Source organism: Triticum dicoccoides, chromosome 7A, assembly GCF_002162155.2.
Source record: "Triticum dicoccoides isolate Atlit2015 ecotype Zavitan chromosome 7A, WEW_v2.0, whole genome shotgun sequence".
Classification (NCBI taxonomy): domain Eukaryota; kingdom Viridiplantae; phylum Streptophyta; class Magnoliopsida; order Poales; family Poaceae; genus Triticum; species Triticum dicoccoides.
Window position 1 is genome coordinate 356,509,456 of NC_041392.1, and position 24,354 is coordinate 356,533,809.

Sequence of the window (24,354 nt, forward strand, 5' to 3'; positions counted from 1 at the left end):
ACACTTAAGGCGGGAAATGCCCTTGCAACTAGGCATGCCTACTAGTGCTCCTTCTATGTAGCAAATCTCATTGTACAACGACGACAAGCCCACCAAAGCCATCAGGTAGTATCTCTAACCACCCATCATGATCGGTCCAGCCACCATTGCCTCTGGCGATTGTATCATCATCTCGTGATCTATATGTAGCCTAATAACTTATATCTAATCTATTCGACCTACAACGCATTTATATATATAGGATTGTTTTACACACTTTGAGTCAAGCGCATAACATGCGGCAAATTACAAGTCCAAGTGTAGCCTTGCATGACGATAGGACCCCATCCCGGTAGGCCCAAGGCAAGGAATCGAGCCAAACAGGACTGGGTGGCCCTAGCCCATTCCAGAAAGTCCACTTGGCTAGGCCCGCACCATGAAGCCCACTCAGTTTGACCATTGGTGCCTTATCAAGACCATCAGTCAGGCGTTACTGCAAAGCACTTAACCAGTGTAATGGTGCATGACAAATGAGTTGTTACCATGACGTGGCTGATCTCGATGTAATTCCAAGCCTTATCGATAATATATAAGGTGAGGCTAGGATGTCCTTGCGCGGGCATGCATACAAAGACACATAGGAATTTCATACGATTCGTCTACCGTGAGAATCCTCATCCAATGCTAGATAACACCAAACAGGAGTAGGACATTACCTTCAAGATAAAGGGTCCGAACCTACATACAATTAGTCGTCTAAACCGGTACATGGATCATATTTGTGCGCCTCCCAAATTGTCAAGTTATGTGTATTTGTGACAAAATCCTTGCGACAATTGTCACCCGCCATGGGGATAGGAGCATGTTGGAGTTGCAATCTAGGCGGCACTTCTCTGGACATCAGCAGCGGCTCATGCGTGCACAACTTGTGAGATTCAACATGCTTTGCTTCATCATCGACCTATGTGGCCTAGCGTCCTGCTTTTGCCCACTAGTATGGGATCTCCCAATTAGTGGCGTGCGAAAGTGCCAACTAGGAGCGTTCAGGTGGCACGCCGTTGGTACAGCGCCGCTCGTAAGTTCTTACTAGTAGCGTGCATCTCAAACGCCGCTAGTAACAATATACCTGCAGCGTGTGCACCGCACGCCACTATTGACTAAACTACCGGCCGTGTGTGCCTAGCACACTGCGAGTAAGAGCCAAACCAGTCGTGTGTGGCTCTTCCTGAGAGCCGCTAAGTGTGGATCAAACTTGTGACTATGCTTGTCGGTGAACGTTGTTGTAACCACTAGTCTAAAAGGGCTAGCCACAACTTCAGTTGGTGGCGCCTCATTTTCAATCCATGCCACCACTATTTTTTTCAAATAGTGACGGCGTTGGCTTATTTGGCACGTCACCAATAATAGGTTATTGGCGGTGTGCCGTCAACAATCCACGCCACCAGTAAGTGAGACCCAAAAATGGGGGACTACTTAAGTTACTGGTGGCCTGTGTCAGAAATGACACATCATTAATAATATCTTATTGGTGGCGTTTGGTATAATGGGAACACCATAAATAACTGGACTAAATTGTACAAAATATAAGAAATCTAGTTAAATTAGTGGTGGCGTGTAGGAGTACTATTCATCCGACGCCACCAATAACTTAGTGCATCCCATGTACTAAAATATGATAGGAAAATGGGCTTGGCATTTTTGCTAACTGGGCTAAAAAATAGCCAACTCACCCTTTAATTTGCTCTGTGTGTGTGTGTGAGTGTGTTCCCAAATCCAAGCCCAAGCACAAGAAAATGTTAGGTCGAGAGAGAAAGAGCTCGCCTTCGTCTCGCCGCCACCCACCTCGCCTTCCTCTCACTGCCGCCCACCTCGCAGCTCACCGCCGGTCGGACCCTCTCCCCCCACCTCAGGCGGCTCAGCCCCGACCTCGCCGACACACACCTCGCAGCTCGCCTAGACCGACCCCACTAAGCATCCCACCTAGCCCTCTCTCGCAACCCCTTGCTGCATCCACCAATACCGGCCGATTCCGGTGAGCCCCGAGGTCTATGGCCAGTGTGTAGCTCAGCCCCGACCTCGCCTCTCTGCGCTCCGTCTTCCCCTTCGGCAAAATCCGCCACACGCGGCCTCCATCGCTCGTGCCCCACGCCTACCTGCGGATAGGGTTTCAGGCACGGCGCCGCTTACGTTGCCAGCGCAACACTGGTGTCCAGCTCCTCCGGCAACGTCCCGACATCCCTTCTCTACGGCGGTTGTGCATGGCATCCCCATGGTGAGCTCCTCTCGTTCCTTAGTGTCTGATAGGGGCGAGGGTCCCGATCTTTCGATGAGATGGTGGCTATTGTTTTGGAGGAAGTCGGCTTTGACGTTCCGACTACGAACGTGCGAGGACGTCGTGACTTAGCAATCGCTAAACCAACTCCGAGAGGTTATTGACCACGCCGGAGCATGATCAACCTGACCACGAAGGTCTGTTTCCTGCAGGCAAATGAAGAACAAGAAAGAAACTGAGATTGCAATCTGGATATTGCGAATATAAGAGGAAAGCTTTCTTGATCAAGGTGGGGTTCTATGACGTCTTGGTCTGGTCGTTGGACACAAACAAAGTACGGAAGTTGCAGTTATGGCGAACTTTTAATCTAAACAAAACACAAAGTCTAAACGATGCCCTAAGGGTTGTATATATGGAGGAAGAGGGGGGAATTTCGTGGCCCTTGGAGGAGGGGTCCGAAACCAACCCTAACTCTTGTTTCCCCACACATACGAACTCTAAAAAGAGCCTATACTTAAGTATCTCGAAAATACATGGGCCTGGCCCAATAATAAGGTGACGCTGCACCTAGAATAGCCTCTGGACAAAATTTATGAAGTGGCATCTTGTATATTTCGTCCAAGGCTTCATGCACTCCTTGTGGTGGCTTTAAAGTCCTGAAATCATCACTTGTAACTCCGTTCTTCATCCCATTGCGCATGCCATCATCTCCATACTTGAACTTGCTCCAAGGTTCATCTTTCTTGTCCAAGCTAGGCCCTTCATTTGTAAGCAAAACAAATGTATCCAATTTAGTCAGCATCATATTCTCATGAACATTAGAATAGTTACCAAGAAACGAAAGTACCTGATAATTCAATTGGCGTCCGCGAGCTCTACTAATTGGTCCAGTATGTATAGCAGCAGGGGCTGTGGGTGTAACAATGGTATTGATGTCCTCATCATCCTCCCCTTCTTGAAATGAAGTCGTCCTCGACGAAAGTTCATGTTCCTCACCCAAATAAGGCTTCAAATTTGTGATGTTAAAAGTGGGACTAACCCCAAAATCTGCAGGCAGCTCAAGTTTATATGCATTATCATTTATTTTCTCTAACACCTTAAAAGGACCATCAACATGTGGCATTAGCTTTGATTTGCGCAAATTAGGAAATCTATCCTTACGCAAATGTAACCAAACAAGATCTCCAGGTGCAAACACAACATGTTTTCTACCCTTATCTCTAGCAAGTTTATATTTAGCATTCCTACACTCAATGTTTTCCTTAGTTAACTCAAGCATTTTTAAAATCAATTCAACACGTTCTTTAGCATCAAAATTAACCTTCTCCGAAGATGGAAGAGGCAACAAATCAATAGGTGCACGAGGTAGGAAACCATACACAATTTCAAAAGGGCACATCTTAGTAGTAGAATGCAATGAACGATTATAAGCAAATTCAATATGAGGCAAGCATTCTTCCCACATTTTCTTATTATTCTTCAAAACAGCCCTAAGCATAGTAGACAATGTTCTATTGACTATTTTAGTTTGTCCATCAGTTTGGGGGTGACAAGTAGTACTCCCTCCGTTCCAAAATACTTGACCCCCACTTGTCTACATATGGATGTATCTATACTTGTTTAGTGTCTAAATACATCCATCTCTAGACAAATGAAAGTCATCTAATTTGGAACGGAGGGAGTACTAAAAAGCAGTTTAGTCCCCAACTTAGCCCATGGACATATCCAAAAGTGGCTAAGAAATTTAGTATCACGATCTGAAACAATAGTATTTGGCACACCATGCAAGCGGATAATTTCACGAAAGAACAAATCAGCAACATTAATGATGCGGAGCATCCCAAGATCATCCCCATGGACGCACCTACACCTCCAACGACACCACTTGGACCAATGACACGAGCCCGAGCCAAAGCTATCGAAGATAAGGTGAACTCACTCCTCTTCGAACTCCCACTTTCTATGCATGAGACATGGCTACTACCTAAGTCCGAGGTGTTGTGCATGATTAGGCACCAAGAGGGCCCTCCCGAAGATGCTCATGAAGATGTACAAGTCCCCAAGTCCATGGATGAGGAGAACCAACGGAAGGAGCCAAGAGCATCTCCCAGGCCCCGGACATCCGGCCAAGGCCCCGGACATCCGGCCCCTGGAGCGTCATCCACTATAGCACCACAGCCGTCGGAAGCTACAGGCCCCGGACATCCGGCCTCTCCTGAGCCCCCGGACATCCGACCACCGGCCTGGAAATCCGGCCCCTACAAACCCGAGAGCAACAAATGCCACCACTCCAGCCCGGACATCCGCCCCCCCAGCCCGGACATCCGGCGTCGCCTGAAAGCCCGGACATCCGGCCCAACCAGACCGGAAATCCGGCCTCCCCTGTCTGCGTACAGTGAAGGGCCGAGGCCCGTGTATCCCTTCTCCCCCCTAGACTATATATACTCCACCCCGTACAACTTTCTAGGGTTAGCAAAGGATTAGCTCATATTTTGTGTGAGAGCTTTGCTCATCCACTTGGTTACCTTCTCCTCGGAGATTCGAGCCTCCACCGGAGAAGATCCCCCAAGCGGATTCAAGACCCCTCTTTAGGGAAGAACATCAAGACCTCCTCACGGAGAAGAACCGGTTACCCTTTTGTATCGTCCCTAGTTGATCGTGGATCGTGGATCTTACTTTATGTACTCGAGGATCTAGCCCATGTGTGACTTGTTCTTGTTAGTTTGAATGTTCCTATCGTGTTTCCCCTTGTGTTTTCCGTCGTTCCCCTCTTTGTGTTACTCGTGCTCTTCGGGGGATCCGCTCCTTTCGTGAAAGATCGGCCGATTAGGGTTCTACCCTACATCATCTTGGTATCTAGAGCCACGTTGATCACGATTTCGGAGCCTCCCCGTTGTGTTTCTAGCCTTGTTTTGTTGTTTTTCGTCCTAATTCAAAAATTCCCCACCAAAAATATCCCCAATTTTTTTTGTGATTTGTTGGTGTGTTGAGATTTTTGTTGGTTTGGATCCGAGGATTTGCTTTGTTTTGAGTGGATCTAGCTTTCCATCCTTTTTCTCCAAACTTCCATCCACAAATTCCTCCGAATTTTGCCCGGATTTAACCTCTCCTCGAGGTGTTCATCTCGTTCGTCCCCGGATCCAGAGCTCGGACATCCGGCCCGTCCAGCCCGGACATCCGGCCTTCCACCCGGACATCCGACCCCTGGCAGCAACATCTCCATCCACCGCCCTGTTTTTCATCCATTTTTCACCAAATTTTGTTCCGGTGCCCACCATATACAATATATACTTCTGCATAACCCAACCATTTTTGGACCGTTTCGCTCTACGACACATTTGCTACTTCGAGGTTTGAGAATTTGAGTTGCGGTACCGTATCCTTTTGTGTTTCGGCTATCTAGGTACGGTTCGACATCGACATCATCGTCGCTCATCTTCGCCACAGACGTGTCCTACATCATCACCGCCGTCCTACATCATCATCAACAACGACCACCTCGACTACATCTTGGTATTCGTGCCACCATTTTTACACCATACCGGAAGCAAGACCGGTAACCTCATCTTGGTATTGGACATATCACTCTTGCCGTTACATTTATAGCCATCATAGCCTTACTCCTTTGCGTTGCTTACCCATCGAGACTAGCCATTGAGTATTGCCGGCAACGAGACTTGTGCACATTAGTGATCATACTTCCCATAGAATACATACATCATTGTTGCATATATTGGTATCATCTCTTGTGTCACAAAGTTGTCATCGCATACTCATTTGCTATCTTGGTTCGTAAAGCATTGCATGAGAAAAGAGCTCAAACATCAAAGAGCCAAACAAGCTTTTAAGCAAAGAGAAAAGATAAGCAAAGAGCTTTTAAGCAAGAACCATAGCATCTTACAACATTAAGATTGTCATACTCGATCAACTTGGATCATATCATAGCAACACCTTGCATAGAACATATTTGGGATAGAAGTCATTGCATTTTTGCTAAGTAGGTTGTGCACAAGTTCTTGTATCCGCCTATTGTGCAATCGTTCTAGCGTCTCTCTAGTGCTGTGCAACAAGAGCATTTTTGTGGGTTCCACATTTTGGCTCACCCTTGGTTGCACAACCCCACTTATCTTTTTGCGCGTGTGTTTCCGTGTACCTTATATGCTTGGTCTACTTGTTACATTACATCTGGCGAATCTTTTCCAACATTATTGAAGCCCACTTACAATTGCATCAAATTTTGTGCCACCATCCTAACCAAGCTCCACCAAAAGCTTTTACTTGTGTAGGTGTGAGAAACTAACAAGAGCTAGTCCAATTGTGCTATTTCCTTGTCCTACATTGGAGTGATCCTCGATCCACTTTCAACTTCGGTCAAGGTACATTTGGTACCCGTTCTTCTCTTTCTACCACTCACATTTGTCTTGGAATGATGGATAGGCCAAGTACTTCTACCAACCCACTCTTCATGGAGCAAGATGACGACATGAACTCCTTCGTCACCAAGAGTCACCTCTTTGGTGCACAACGTGCTTTGCATCAAGAGCAACAAGCTATGAGTGAACTCATCAACAACCTTGCCGCCGACTTGCGACTTTCCGAGCAACGTACAAGGGACTACTTCGACCACAAGCTCGACGATCACAAGCAAGAGAATGATGCAAGGATGGACGAAATTCGTGCTTTATTGCTCAACCGCTCTTCTTCCACTTCAAGAAGGAGCCGTTCAAGCCGCCACGCCGACTTCACCCTTTCCGGCTCAAGTACACAGACATCGAACACTCTTCGTCGAGCCACACGCTCCGACCGTCAAGCAAGCCTCAATCCCCTACACGACACCAACTCTCAAGAGCACCGACAATGTCAAACTCAAGAGGCCTTTGCGCTAGCACGAGAACGGCAACGACAATGCCAACATGAAGAGGAAGAGCGAGCGCATCTACACCAAAATGCTCAAGATGCCGAGGCACAACGTCAAGAACAAAAAATCCGTGACGCTCAAGCACTTGCGGCGCAACAAGCTCTATGCGATTCGAGTCGAGCCGTAGCCGACCGAAGCCGACAAGCCCGTGAACAAGAGGAAGCACTTCGCGAAGAAATTCAAGAACGAAGATTTGAAGCTCGCGTGCATCGTCAAGTTCGTCCTCGAGCTCGACAAGCTCCTCCACAAGCTCGCCAAGAACAACATGACGATGACAACCCTCCGCGCCAAGAGCACCACGAGTTGAACAATCATCAACAACATGGGCGTCATCATCCACGACCCCAACACAATGAAGAGCAACGGTATGGCAAGCTCAAGTTCACCATGCCCAAGTTCAACGGAAGCAACGATCCCGAAGAGTACCTTTCATGGGCATTGAAGGTTGATAAGATCTTCCGTTTGCACAATTATGAAGAAGAGAAGAAGATCGCGATGGAATCCCTTGAGTTCCAAGACTATGTCCTCATTTGGTGGGAACAAATCATAGAGCGCTGATAGGCAAAAGGTGAACCACCCATTACTACTTGGGTGCAAATGAAGGATGTCATCAGAGCACGCTTCGTACCTACCTACTACAACCGTGACCTCTTCAAGAAACTCCAACAACTCAAGCAAGGAACAAAGAGCGTTGAAGAATACTACAAGGATATGGAGATTGCAATGATAAGAGCCAATGTCATGGAAGATGATGAGCAAACAATGGCACGTTTCTTGAATGGACTCAATCATCCCATCAAGAAGATCGCCGACTTCCAACCATACTCAAATCTCATCGAGCTAGTGCACCAAGCTACCAAAGCGGAACACCAAGTGCAAGATGATTTCAAGTATGCCAAGTTCTCATCCAAGTCCTACGGCTTCTCCAACAACCAAGCTTCAACAACTCCAACACCAACTGCAAAGCCTTCTACTACCAACATCGACAAGTCGACTTCCAAGAAAGCTTCGTCAACTACAAGCCATCCTCCTATGAGCAACTTCAAGCCGAGAGCTTCATCATCATCAACCCCAACTGATGAGACCATCAAGACGAGTTCCTTCAAGTGTTTTACTTGCGGAGGCCGATGCCACAAGTCCTATGAGTGCACCAACAAGCGAACCACGGTCTTCAACGATGATGGCACTTATGACTCCATGAGCGAAGGCGAAATGGAAGCCCTTGAGCAAGTCGCCATGCACCGCCAACTGAACAATGAAGAAGAACAAGTCTTTTGCGATGAAGACTCAAGTCTCGCACTTGTTGTCTCCAAAGTCTTGACTCTCCAACATCACCAAGAAGAAGACCAACGATGCCACATATTTCACACCAAGGCCGGCATCAATGGACGATCCATCAAGGTCATCATCGATGGAGGGAGTTGTCATAATCTTGCAAGTGAAGAACTTTTCTCCAAGCTCCAATTGCCCAAGACGAAGCATCCACATCCATACAAAGTGCAATGGCTTAGTGACTCCAGCACCATCCAAGTCGAGCACGAGTAAAAGTCTCCTTCAAAATTGGCGCCTACGAAGACATCTTGGAGTGCGACGTTGTTCCAATGACCGTTTGTCATCTTCTCCTTGGATGGCAATGGCAATTCGAGAGAGGAGTCATCCACAACGGCCGAATGAACCACTACATCTTCAAGATGAAGGGCAAGGAGTACATCCTCCGTCCGATGTCGCCAAGTCAAGTGATTGCCGACAAGCAAGCCACCCATCGTGGAGATCATAGTGAGAGAGCGAGCCACCAAAAAGAGAGTGAGCGCCACAATCCAAAATCGAGTGCCTCCACGATGAGCGAAAACAAGAACCTAGTTCTATTTGCCACCAAATGTGAGATAAGAGAAGTGTGTGAGAACCCATCTAGTGTCCTACACTATGTCCTCGTGTGCAAGGACAATGCACCACAAACTAACACTTCTCACACTCTTCCTCTAGTGTTGTCTTCTCTTTTGCAGGAATTTCAAGATGTTTTCCCCGATGAGCTACCTCCGGGTCTACCTCCTCTACGAGGCATTGAACACCGAATCAAACTCATCCCCGAAGCACCTCTTCCGAACAAAGCTCCCTACCGTGTCAACCCCGAAGAAACCAAAGAAATACAAAGGCAAGTAAAACATCTCATCGACCATGGACATGTGCGTGAGAGTTTGAGCCCTTGTGCCGTCCCGGTCATTCTTGTGCCAAAACGTGATGGTAGCTTTCGCATGTGCTCCGATTGTAGACCTATCAATGCTATCACCGTTCGCTATAGGTACCCCATTCCACGCCTAGATGATATGCTTGATGAGCTTAGCGGTGCCACTATATTTTCCAAAATTGATCTTAAGAGTGGTTACTATCAAATCCGCATACAAGAGGGTGATGAATGGAAAACCGCCTTCAAAACCAAGTTTGGTTTGTATGAGTGGTTAGTCATGCCTATGGGTCTTTCGGAAGCACCGGGCACTTTTATGCGCCTTATGAATCATGTATTTCCCCCTTACATTGGTTTATTTGTTGTGGTTTACTTCGATGACATTCTTGTGTTTAGCAAATCTATCAAAGAGCATGTCATCCATGTCCGCACCGTTTTGCAAACTCTTAGAAAAGAGCACCTCTATGCTAATATGGAGAAATGCCTTTTTGGTGTTGATAAGCTCGTTTTCTTTGGTTTTGTCGTTTCTTCTAAGGGTGTTCATGTTGATGAGTCCAAGATCAATGCTATTAAAACTTGGCCGCAACCAACCAACTTGCATCAAGTGCATAGTTTTCTTGGCCTTGCGGGTTTCTATCGTCGCTTTGTGAAGGATTTTAGCACCATTGCTTTGCCTTTGCATGCTTTGAGCAAGAAGAATGCGCCTTTTGTTTGGGGACCATCCCAAGATACCACATTCAATGAGCTTAAGAATTTTCTTACTCATGCTCCCCTGCTTGCTTTATCCAACTTCGACAAGCCTTTTGAGATTCATTGTGATGCTAGTGGTAATGGCATAGGAGGTGTGTTAACGCAAGAGAAGCGCCCCATAGCTTACTTTAGTGAGAAACTTTCCGGAGCACAACTCAACTATCCCATCTATGACAAAGAGCTATATGCTTTAGTCCGCGTTTTGCATGAATGGGACCATTACCTTCGTCCCCATGAGTTTATCATTCATATCGATCATGAGACTCTCAAGTATCTTAAGGGACAAACCAAGTTGAACAAGCGTCATGCTAAATGGAGTGAATTTATTGAGTCTTTTCCTTATGTCATCAAGTACATCAAGGGAAAATAAAACATTGTAGCGGATGCTCTTTCCCGCATATGCATGCTTGTTACACAACCTGAGTTAGATGTCATTGGCTTTGAGCATATCAAAGACTTGTATGAGCATGATGCAACTTTTTCTACTCCTTATGCCAAGTGTTTGTCGAATACATCTTGGGAACGCTATTACATCAAAGATGGATATCTTATGAGAGCTAACAAACTTTGCATCCCCAAGTCCTCTCTTCATTTGTTGCTTTTGCAGGAATCTCATGGAGGAGGCTTAATGGGACATTTCAGACGCGACAAGATGTTCGCCACGCTCTCGAAGAACTACTTTTGGCCAAAGATGTTTCGGGACGTCAATCGTTTCACCAACTGATGCTCTACATGTCGCAAAGCTAAGTCTAAAGCTCAATCTCATGGCCTCTATATGCCTCTACCAATTCCATACCAACCATGGGAAGACATTAGCATGGACTTTGTACTTGGTTTGCCTAGGACTCGAAATGGGAAAGATTCCATATTTGTTGTTGTGGACCGTTTCTCAAAAATGGCACATTTTATTCCTTGCAACAAGATAGATGATGCTTCACATGTTGCTAATCTCTTTTGTAGGGAAATATTGTGTCTCCATGGTGTGCCAAAGACTATCGTCTCGGACCACGACGTCAAGTTCCTTAGCTACTTTGAAAGACCCTATGCGCCAAGCTCGGAATCAAGCTACTCTTCTCCATGGTGTACCATCCTTAAACCGATGGCCAAACGGAGGTGACAAACCGCACAATCTCTGCTCTACTTCGAGTACTCATCAAGAAGAACATCAAGGAGTGGGAGGAGTGTCTACCCATCGCCGAGTTTGCCTACAACCGAGCAAGACACTCAACAACTAGCAAGTCCCCTTTCGAGGTCGTCTACGGGTTCAACCCTTTGTCACCATTGGATATTCTCCCTCTACCACTCCAAGAGCGAATCAATTTGGACGCAAGTGCATGAGCGACCCATCTCAACAAGGTGCATGAAGATACAAGAAATACCATCGAGCGCCAAGTACAATGCCTTGCGACCAAGCTCAACGTCAACAAGAACCCTATGATATTCAACATTGGAGACCTCGTGTGGCTACACCTTCGAAAGGACCGCTTTCCCCAAGAACGCAAGTCCAAACTTCTACCACGCGCGGATGGACCATTCAAGGTTCTTGCATGCTACAACAACAACGCATACAAGATCGACACCCTCGTGACAAGTACTCCGTGAGCAACATCTTCAACATCAAAGATCTCTCGCCCTACCATGGTGATGAGGATTTCGATCCGAGGATGGATCTTCCCCAAGGGAGGGGAGATGATGCGGAGCATCCCAAGATCATCACCATGGATGCACCTACACCTCCAACGACACCACTTGGACCAATGACACGAGCCTGAGCCAAAGCTATCGAGGATAAGGTGAACTCACTCCTCTCCGAACTCCCACTTTCTATGCATGAGACATGGCTACTACCTAAGTCCGAGGTGTTGTGCACGATTAGGCACCAAGAGGGCCCTCCCGAAGATGCGCATGAAGATGTACAAGTCCCCAAGTCCACGGATGAGGAGAACCAACGGAAGGAGCCAAGAGCATCTCCCAGGCCCCGGACATCCGGCCAAGGCCCCGGACATCCGGCCCCTGGAGCATCATCCACTACAGCAGCATAGCCGCCGGAAGCTACAGGCCCCGGACATCCGACTCCGGCAGCCCGGACATCGGCCTCTCCCGAGCCCTCAGACATCCGGCCACCGGCCCGGAAATCCGGCCCCTCCGAACCCGAGAGCAACAAATGCCACCACTCCAGCCCAGACATCCGGCTCCCCCAGCCCGGACATCCGGCGTCGCCTGAAAGCCCGGACATCCGGCCCGACCATCCCGGAAATCCGGCCTCCCCTGTCTGCGTACAGTGAAGGGCCGAGGCCCATGTATCCCTTCTCCCCCCTAGACTATATATACTCCACCCCGAACAACTTTCTAGGGTTAGCAAAGGATTAGCTCATATTTTGTGTGAGAGCTTTGCTCATCCACTTGGTTACCTTCTCCTCGGAGATTCGAGCCTCCGCCGGAGAAGATCCCCCAAGCGGATTCAAGACCCCACTTTAGGGAAGAACATCAAGACCTCCTCACGGAGAAGAACCGGTTACCCTTTTGTATCGTCCCTAGTTGATCGTGGATCATGTATCTTACTTTATGTACTGGAGGATCTAGCCCATGTGTGACTCGTTCTTGTTAGTTTGAGTGTTCCTCTCGTGTTTCCCCTTGTGTTTTCCCTCGTTCTCCTCTTTGTGTTCCTCGTGTTCTTCACGGTATCCGCTCCTTTCGTGAAAGATCGGCCGATTAGGGTTCTACCCTACATCAATTAACAGCATCATCGCTTTTATGACATGGTATAAAGTGTGCCATTTTCGAGAACCTATCCACGACAACAAATATGCTATCTCTCCCCTTCTTTGTTCGAGGTAAAGCTAAAACAAAGTCCATAGATATATCCTCCCAAGGAACACTAGGTATAGGCAAAGGCATATATAATCCATGATGATTGAGTCGTGACTTAGCTTTTTGACATGTTGTGCAGCGAGCAACAAAACGCTCAACATCTCGTCTCATCTTTGGCCAAAAGAAATGTGTAGCAAGTATATCCTCCATCTTCTTGACACCAAAGTGTCCCATTAATCCTCCTCCATGTGCCTCCTGCAACAACAAAAGACGAATGAAGCTAGCTGGAATGCATAGCTTGTTAGGACAAAACACAAATCCATCATTAAGAACGAACTTGTTCCAAGTTCTCCCTTCCTTACAATTCTGCAATAATCTTTAAATTTAGCATCATGCACATATTGATCTTTGATGGTCTCCAAACCAAATATTTTAAAGTCAAGTTGTGAAAGCATAGTATAACAATGAGACAATGCATCAGCAATAACATTTTCTTTACCCTTCTTGTGTTCAATGACATAAGGGAAAGTCTCAGTGAATTCAACCCATTTAGCATGTCTACAGTTCAGTTTTGCTTGACTTTTAATGTGTTTCAAAGATTCATGATCAGAATGTATAACAAATTCCTTGGGCCATAAATAATGTTGCCATGTTTATAAGGTCCAAACAAGAGCATATAATTCTTTATCATAAGTAGAATAGTTCAAAGTAGGCCCACTCAATTTTTAAGAAAAGTATGCAATAGGTTTGCCATATTGTAATAACGCACCTCGTAATCCAATTCCACTAGCATCACATTCAAGCTCAAAAGTCTTATTAAAATCAGGAAGTTGGAGTAAAGGAGCATGTGTCAACTTATCTTTCAATACCGTGAAGGCTTCTTCCTGTGCGGTACCCCAAACAAAAGGCACATCCTTCTTTGTAAGCTCGTTGAGAGGTGCAGCAATGGTGCTGAAATCTCTCACAAAACACCTATAGAAACCAGCGAGGCCAAGGAAACTCCTCACTTGTGTGACGGTTTTGGGTTGTGGCCAACTCTCAATTGCTTCAATCTTGGCTTTATCAACTTCAATTCCCTGTGGAGTAACAACATAGCCAAGAAAAGATACTCGGTCGGTGCAAAAGGTGCACTTTCCAAGATTACCAAACAAACGTGCATCACGTAGAGCAATAAAAACAACACGTAAATGTTCCAAATGTTCCTCCAAAGATTTGCTATTAATCAATATGTCATCAAAGTAAACTACCACAAATCGTCCAATGAAAGCACGTAAAATCTTATTCATTAATCTCATGAAAGTACTAGGTGCATTAGTTAACCCAAAAGGCATGACTAACCACTCATATGATCCAAAATTAGTTTTAAATGTTGTTTTCCATTCATCTCCCAATTTCATACGAATTTGATGGTATCCACTATGCAAATCAACTTTGGAGAATATTGTAGAGCCACTCAATTCATCAAGCATATCATCTAGCCGAGGAATAGGATGACGATAACGAATAGTAATATTATTAATGCCTCTACAATCAACACACATACGTGATGTACCATCCTTTTTCGGCACTAAAATGATAGGAACAACACAAGGACTAAGGGATTGGCGTATATAACCTTTGTCGAGCAGTTCTTGTACTTGACGCATAATCTCATTCGTCTCCTTCAGATTGGTACAGTATGGTGCACGGTTGGGTAATGATGCACCGGGAATTAAGTCAATTTGATGCTCAATCCCTCGAATAGGTGGTAATCCCGGTGGCACGTCTTGTGGAAAGACGTCAGCGAACTCCTGCAAAATGTTAGTGATAGAAGGAGGCAAAGAGGAAGGCACGTCCTTGAATCAAAATAATGCCTCTTTGCACACAAAAGTATAGCAAACATATTTGCTAAAATCTAGATTATCAATATCAGATTTGGTGGCAAGTAAACATGCACTTTTCAATTTAATTTCAGAAGCAACACTAGATGGTTTATTATTAGGCTTCATTTGTTGCTCAAATTCTTTTGCCACAATCTGATTTTCACTCTTATTTTTCTCTTGTTTTGCTTTATTAGCTCTATTAATATCATCTTTCAAAATGGGATCGGGAGTCATAGGAAGCAAAGTAATATTTTATCCTTATGAACAAGAGTATACTGATTGTTTCCACCATGGTGTACAGAATTTTTATCAAATTGCCATGGTCTACCAAGTAATAAGGAACATGCTTGCATAGGTACCACATCACAGTCAACATAATCAGCATATGTAGAGATACTAAAATGCACATGAACAGTACGTGTTACCTTAACCTTGCCGCTGTTGTTGAACCATTGGATGTAGTAAGGATGTGGATGTGGTCTTGTGGTGAGAGATAGCTTCTCCACCATCTCCATGGTAGCCAAGTTATTGCAGCTCCCTCCATCTATGATGACGCGAACAGAACGTTCCTTCACAACTCCTCTAATTTTGCTCAGCTTGTGTAACCTTCACACTCAAAACACGTTGAGCAACTAAACATTCATACATGTTAGCATCTTCAGCAGCCATGTATTGCGTGTCATGATCAGAATCATCTCCACCATGTTCTTCATGTGTAATAAGAGCCAAAGTCTCCTCGTCATAGTCACAACCGGACTCATACCCACCATCCTCGGTAACAATCATCACATGCTGATATTTGCATTCTCTCGCAAAATGTCCTCTTCCCTTACAACGACGACAAATAATATCACCTGTGTGCCCTGTTGATGCCATGGAAGAAGAAGAGCTCTGCGCAGGCCCAGCAGGTGTGCTCTTGGCAGATAGTGGTGGTTGTGCTTGCTTTCCTGTATCACGGCTGGAGGTGGCACCTGATGGAGGTGCTGGTCCAGTGGAAGTAGAGGATGCACGTGGTGTCCATGATGAAGATCGACCTGCAGAAAAGTTAGTTCGCGCCAATGCCTGTCGATCTTGCACTTCACATTCAGCTTTACAAGCAAGATGGAATAAACGAGTGATATTAGTATACTCCTTATACTCTAGAATGGTATGAATCTCTCTATTTAATCCACCCATAAAACATGCAAGCATAGCTTCATTCTCCTCAACAATACCACATCTAATTATGCCAGTTTGTAATTCCTAATAATATTCTTCTACAGAATGTTTTCCTTGTCTTAAACGCTGCAATTTTTGAAGTAATTCACGTTGATAATATGGTGGAACCCAACGAGTACGCATAGCAGTTTTTAAAGCAGCCCAAGTAGCTGGAATAGGATATAATCTACAATGTTCAGACCACCAAACACATGCAAAGCTAGTGAAAGCACAAACAGCAGCAGGAACACGTCTCTCCTCAGGATATTGTAAACATGTAAATCATTGTTCAGTTCCTAACTCCCAAGTAAGATATATATTAGGAACATATCTACCCTCAAATGGTGGAATATTCGATTTCAGTTTAGGGAGATGGTCATGATCTCGTACCTGAGGGGGAGCCCTATCATTGCCTATATTTGCATGTGGACGACCTGGTGGTTATGGTGCTGGTGGTTGCACATAGTTCTGATTTTGATCAACCTCGTGACGGAGTAATTGACCACGGGTACCCCAAAGACGACAAGACAATATTTCAAGACATCGAGGCTAGCAAAGCCCCTCAGTCCGACTGCCCGACTGCTCCTGCCGGCTCCCCAGCTGGCTACCGACTGCGCCGACCAGCCGGCTGCCGACTGCAGCTCGACCCGACACTGACAAGACCCCGACGAGACGGCCATACCGCGGACAAGACAGCCGTACCGTGACGCCATCATGTACAGTGTCACTTGTCCCCTGGCACTATTTATGAAGTGACCCAGGAGACAAGCATGACATGCACCATGCCTTACCCATGCCCACTACCAAGCTTACATCCTAAGCTACCCTCTCCTATATAAAGGAGAAGACACGCATAGGCACACACATATACATGCCCATGGACACACCCCTCACGCATGCATACATGTTCACTCACGGTGGAGCACTCTCATGCCCACTTGCTAGCTAGCTCATACACACATGAGACATATACAAGTCAGATGCCCATGGCACTGACCCCAGATACAGCTCTAGGAGCACTTTGTACTGCCCGATGTACACCCCAGATATATACTCAGACATGCAGGAGTAGGGGTATTATCTCTCTGGAGAGCCCCAAACCTGGGTAAACTAGCGCGTGCTACTCGCATACCCGCTCCTGGTCCTATCAGCAGCAGTCTTACCCTCACACTAAGCCCTTGTGGCATCTGTTGACTCGCAAGCCCCCCGTGAGAATACCACGACAGTTGGCGCCCACTGTGGTGCGGTACTATGCTACCGCGCTGCTGCTGGTTTCGCAGTCCGGGCGGGACCATCTTTGTCATCTCCGCCGCGACGTCGCCGTCGTCTCTCCGGTAGCGCTCGGGGGCCCGACATCGACACGCCCCCGGAGCGGCCGCGAGGGGCGGCGCGTCCTTGCCATCGGCCTCTCCATCTTCATCATCACCGTGACGTCGCCACCTCTCTGGCGCTGGTCGAGGGCTCGACATCAGCACGTCCTCGGCGCGTCCGTGCTGGGTGGTGCGTCTTCATCACCACCGTTGCAATGTCGACAGTCCGTCCGCGCGCGGGCTCACTTCAGTCGGCCGTGTCCATCCACGCGTCGTTCGCATCTGCTCCCCTCCGTGCTGCGCCTTGCTTCCGGCCGGAACACACGTTTGTCACTCCATATCCCATCTATGCGAGCTAGCTAGATGCAAGTCAAACAATGGCCAAATCACAGCCACACTCAAGCCAGATAATGGTTAGATTCTAGTCATGCATTAGTCAGACAATGCCCACACGCTAGCCAGATAATGGTGATAGTGGTCTTGCACTAGCCATAAGCTTCCCATACAATGGCCGGATGATGGCCAGACATTGCTTGTACGTTACCCAAACACTGGCTCGTTTCTCTCAAAAAAAACACTGGCTCGTTCCACTTGTCTGTGGCTCTCCCTCCTCTCGGTTTCCTACAACGAACCGAGTTCGTGGCCGCCTGCTGCGTGCATGAGCAGGAGCTTCGTGCAGCCGCCCCGACCAGCTCTGCAGCTTCGCTCGGCCACGGCTGTTGTGCCCCGCAGCCCGGCTACTGTGCTCTCCGCCTGGCGTCGCTCCTCGCTCAGCCTATTCACGGCCTCGCCGCCCCTGCCTCCGCGCGCGTCGTTGCGCCCTCCGCTGGCTGCCGGCTGCGCCGCATCGCCTCCACCTGCGTGCGCCCCCGTGGCCGCCCGGCTCCAGCCTCGTCCAGCTCCACCCGGCTCCGGCTGTTGCTCCGCGGCCCCGGCCGCAGCGCCGTCCGCCTGCGCGGCCTCGGTCGCCGCTGACTCCACGTCGTCCGTCCACAGCCTCGCCTCTTCTCCGGCCGACCATCGAAGCCGCGCTCACTCCCGAGCCTCCAGGCTGCGTGTCGGCTCCGCCCTCCCAGCTACGACGCCCCAGCCTCCCGCGCGACCGAGCGCCCGCATCGCGTCGCCTCAGGCTTCGTGTGCATCCTCCTCCTCCTCCCGTGCGCTGTTAGGGGAGGCGCCCCTGCACGCATGCCGCCGCTTGTAAGCCATGCTGTCGGCGAGCACTCCTTCTCCGCCGCCTCCGCGCAAAGCCGCCACGCACCCGGCCCCGGCGCCAGCTTCTCCGTATCTCGCGCCGGCTTCGGGTGGCCGCCCCGCGTGTAGTCGCGTCCCGCCTCAGGCCGGCCTTCCGCGCTTGCCGGTTTCCGCTCACCCGGCCGCTGCCGTGCCTCAGGTCGGCTCCGCCTCGTCACCACCTCGCCGGCGCGAAGACCCCACGCGGCCGTGTGCCGGCTCGCACCCCGGCCGGCTCCGGCGGCCCCGCCCCTGGCCATGCCGGTTGCTTGCCTCCGCCCGCCGACTCCCGCCGGATGCGCTCACGGCCGCCTGCTCCGCGCTTGCCGGCTCCCGCGTCGGGCGCCGTGGCCGGTTGCGCCTCGCGTGTCCCTGCCAGGTTCCGCTCCACCGTCGCCCCCTCACCCGGCCGGCTGCCTACGTGCTGCTTCAGACGTTGTCGCGTCCGGCTGCTCGTGCAAAAAAAAGAGAAGCATGCCCAGGCCGGCTGCCCAAGCCGGCTGAGGGTAATGAGATAAAGAAGTGGGAGGACGGCTGAAAAAGAGAGGTGAAAGAAAAGGTTTGTCTGGAAGAAGAAGCCAAGGCCGATTGTCCAGCAGGCGAAGAAAAGAAATTAATCAAGATGCTGGCTGGGACAAAAAATGTGTGTGTGCGCATCCGGCTGCCCAGAACCGGTTGAAGAAAATGCCGGATGCCCACGGCCGACTGGCAAGAAAAAAATGTGTGTGCGCGTTCGATCGCTGGCTGCCTGTCCGGCTTTAACGAGCTAGACTGCTGTGTCGGGGTCCGCCCATCCGGTCGGCTGAAGAAGAAGACAAAATAGTTGTCGGAAGATCCGGCCCGACTGCTCAGCAGTCGACCCGAATCTCGGGGGCTACACCCAGCGGGTGCGCTGACGCGCCTCGCGAAGAAGAAGACGAAGTAGTCGCCGGGAGATCCGGCCCGACTGCTCTGCAGTCGGCCCGAATCTCGGGGGCTACATCCAGCGGATGCGCTGACGCGCCCCTGCGAGAAAGAAGACAAAGTAGTTGCCGAGAGATCCGGCCCGACTGCTCAGCAGTCGGCCCGAATCTCGGGGGCTACACCCAGCGGGTGCGCTGACGCGCCCCCGCGAAGATTGCAGACAAGAGAAGAGTTTTGTCCGGCTCCGAGCAGCTGGCAGAAGAGAAAAGAAAAAGATAGGCGCTGCAAGATGCATCACCGCCTGGCCGGTTGAGCCTGACCGCTCGGGACCCCTTCGAGCACTCGGAGGCTCAACCTTCGTCTCGACTACACGAAAATCAGTGTGAGCTCCTCACCCGCATATTTTTTGCACCGCAAGAGCACAGATAACCCCGAGCGATGCTCGGGGGCTATCTCCGCATTTTATTATAGTTGCATCACTGTTTACCCCGGCGCCAGCCAGAGTTGGCCCAGGGGCTGGCCGCTTGGCCTGAGACGTTAGTTCCCACAGACGGCTTAGTACCGTGCACGGTACCAAAGGCCCACTCTTAGTCACAGACCACAGAGCGGCTGTCCGACTAGCAAGAGTGAACACTGGAGGCCACCCACGCGAAAAACGTCCGGGAAGAAAAACGGATCGGGCGATCCGGCCGTTTCCTTTACAAGTATCTACTCGGTTGAATCTGCTCCCAGACTCTAAGTACTGTACACTCCACTTCGCGGCCCACTCTCAGCCACAGACCGCAGAGCGGCTATCCGGCGAGCGAGAGCACAAGCCAAAAAGCGGAGGGAACATAAAAAAGATTGAAGGGGGCTCGGACGAAACCGAGTCGGCACCCTCCGCATAAAACTTGCAATGCTAAAAGCAAACATTTGATATATCTGCGTGGACTAACTTTGTCTTTTTCATGATCATTTCCATGAACACTCGCCAAAAAACCTCCGCCCAACTTTGCCAAGTTGCCCGAAGGCTTGGGGGCTACTGACGGAGTAATTGACCACGGGTACCCTGAAGACGACAAGACAATATTTCAAGACATCGGGGCTAGCAAAGCCTCTTAGTCCGACTGCCCGGCTGCTCCTGCCGGCTCCCCAGCCGGCTGCCGACTGCGCCAACCAGCCGACTGCCGACTGCAGCTCAACCCGACACCGACAAGACCCCGATGAGACGGCCATACCGCGGACAAGACAACCGTACCGCGACGCCATCATGTACAGTGTCACTTGTCCCCTGGCACTATTTATGAAGTGACCTAGGGGACAAGCATGACATGCACCATGCCTTACCCATGCCCACTACCAAGCTTACATCCTAAGCTACTCTGTTCTATATAAAGGAGAAGACACGCATAGGCACACACATATACATGCCCATGGACACACCCCTCACGCATGCATACATGTTCACTCACGGTGGAGCACTCTCATGCCCACTTGCTAGCTAGCTCATACACACATGAGACACATACAAGTCAGATGCCCATGACACTGACCTCGGATACATCTCTAGGAGCACTTTGTACTGCCCGATGTACATCCCAGATATATACTCAGACATGCAGGAGTAGGGGTATTATCTCTCTGGAGAGCCCCGAACCTGGGTAAACTAGCGCGTGCTACTCGCATAACCGCTCCTGGTCCTATCAGTAGCAGTCTTACCCTCACACTAAGCCCTTGTGGCATCTGTCGACTCGCAAGCCCCCCGTGAGAATACCACGACAGTTGGCGCCCATCGTGGTGCGGTACTATGCTATCGCGCTGCTGCTGTTGGGGAACATAGTAGTTTCAAAATAATTCCTACGCACACGCAAGATCATGGTGATGCATAGTAACGAGAGGGGAGAGTGTGATCTATGTACCCTTGTAGATCGACAACGGAAGTGTTTGGTTGATGTAGTCGTACGTCTTCATGGCCTGACCGATCAAGCACCGAAACTACGGCACCTCCGAGTTCTAGCACACGTTCAGCTCGATGACGATCCCCGGACTCCGATCCAGCAAAGTGTCGGGGAAGAGTTCCGTCAGCACGACGGCGTGGTGACGATCTTGATGCACTACCGTCGCAGGGCTTCGCCTAAGCACCGCTACAATATTATCGAGGACTATGGTGGAAGGGGGCACCGCACACGGCTAAGAATATGATCACGTGGATCAACTTGTGTCTCTAGGGGTGCCCCTGCCCCCGTATATAAAGGAGCAAGGGGAGGAGGTCGGCCGGCCCTATAGACGTGCCAAGGAGGAGTCCTCCTCCTAGTAGGAGTAGGACTCCTACTAGGAGGGGGAAAGAAGTGGGGAGGGAGAGGGAAAGGGGGGGCGCCGTCCCCCTCTCCTAGTCCAATTCGGACCAGGGGGGAGGAGGCGCGCGGCCCACCTTTGGCTGCCCCTCTCTCTCTCCACTAAGGCCCATATGGCCCATTACTTCTCCCGGGGGGGTTCCGGTAACCCTTCGGCTCTTCGGTTTTCTCCGAAATCACCCGGAACACTTCCGGTGTATGAATATAGCCGTCCAATATATCAATCTTTATGTCTCGACCATTTCGAGACTCCTCGTCATGTCCGTGATCACATCCAGGACTCTGAACTAACTTTGGTACATCAAAACTCATAAACTCATAATATAACTGTCATCGAAACCTTAAGCGTGCGGACCCTACGGGTTCGAGAACAATGTAGACATGACCGAGACACGTCTCCGGTCAATAACCAATAGCGGAACCTGGATGCTCATATTGGCTCCTACATATTCTACGAAGATCTTTATCGGTCAGACCGCATAACAACATACGTTGTTCCCTTTGTCATTGGTATGTTACTTGCCCGAGATTCGATCGTCGGTATCCCATACCTAGTTCAATCTCGTTACCGGCAAGTCTCTTTACTCGTTCCGTAATACATCATCTCACAACTAACTCATTAGTTGCAATGCTTGCAAGGCTTATGTGATGTGCATTACCGAGAGGGCCCAGAGATACCTCTCCGACAATCGGAGAGACAAATCCTAATCTCGAAATACGCCAACCCAACATGTACCTTTGGAGACACCTGTAGAGCTCCTTTATAATCACCCAGTTACGTTGTGACGTTTGGTAGCACACAAAGTGTTCCTCCGGCAAACGGGAGTTGCATAATCTCATAGTCATAGGAACATGTATAAGTCATGAAGAAAGCAATAGCAACATACTAAACGATCGGGTGCTAAGCTAATGGAATGGGTCATGTCAATTAGATCATTCATCTAATGATGTGATCCTGTTAATCAAATGACAACTCTTTGTCCATGGTTAGGAAACATAATCATCTTTGATTAACAAGCTAGTCTATTAGAGGCATACTAGTGACACTCTGTTTGTCTATGTATTCACACATGTATTATGTTTCCGGTTAATACAATTCTAGCATGAATAATAAACTTTTATCATGATATATAAGGAAATAAATAATAACTTTATTATTGCCTCTAGGGCATATTTCCTTCAGCTGCTGGTTTCGCAGTCCGGGCGGGACCATCTTTGTCATCTCCGCCGCGACGTCGCCGTCGTCTCTCCGGTAGCGCTCGGGGGCCCGACATCGACACGCCCCCGGAGCGGCCGCGAGGGGCGGCGCGTCCTTGCCATCGGCCTCTCCATCTTCATCATCACCGCGACGTCGCCACCTCTCTGGTGCTGGTCGAGGGCTCGATATCAGCACGCCCTCGGCGCGTCCGTGCTGGGCGGTGCGTCTTCATCACCACCGTTGCAACGTCGACAGTCCGTCCGCGCGCGGGCTCACTTCGGTCGGCCGTGTCCATCCATGCGTCGTTTGCATCTACTCCCCTCCGTGCTGCGCCTTGCTTCCGGCCGGAACACACGTTTGCCGCTCCATATCCCATCTATGCGAGCTAGCTAGATGCAAGTCAAACAATGGTCAAATCACAACCACACTCAAGCCAGATAATGGTTAGATTCTAGCCATGCATTAGTCAGACAATGCCCACACGCTAGCCAGATAATGGTGATAGTGGTCTTGCACTAGCCATAAGCTTCCTATACAATGGCCGGATGATGGCCAGACATTGCTTGTACGTTACCCAAACATGACATGCACCATGCCTTACCCATGCCCATTACCAAGCTTACATCCTAAGCTACCCTGTTCTATATAAAGGAGAAGACACGCATAGGTACACACATATACATGCCCATGGACACACCCCTCATGCATGCATACATGTTCACTCACGGTGGAGCACTCTCATGCCCACTTGCTAGCTAGCTCATACACACATGAGACATATACAAGTCAGATGCCCATGGCACTGACCTCGGATACAGCTCTAGGAGCACTTTGTACTGCCCGATGTACACCCCAGATATATACTCAGACATGCAGGAGTAAGGGTATTATCTCTCCGGAGAGCCCCGAACCTGGGTAAACTAGCGCGTGCTACTCGCATACCCGCTCCCGGTCCTATCAGCAACAGTCTTACCCTCACACTAAGCCCTTGTGGCATCTGTCGACTCGCAAGCCCCCCGTGAGAATACCATGACACCTCGTCATTGTAATCTCCCACATAATCATCCTCCTCCGCATCAGCAGCAAGAGCCACATAAGAATCAACAGCAGCACCAACAGTTTGACCAGGCGCAAGAGGGACATGGCTCGCTCGGCGGGGGGCTATTTCACGACATGGAGGTAGTCGTCGTGGTTGTTGTTGTTGTTGTTGTTGTTGTTGTTGTTGTTGTTGTTGTTGTTGTTGTTGTTGTTGTTGTTGTTGTTGTTGTTGTTGTTGTTGTTGTTGTTGTTGTTGTTGTTGTTGTTGTTGTTGTTGTTATTGTTGTTGTTGTAGAAGTGTGTTAGGTGCAGCCGGTGGTGGTGGTGGAAGACGCGCGAGCAATTCATTAAACTTGTTATCGAGCTTT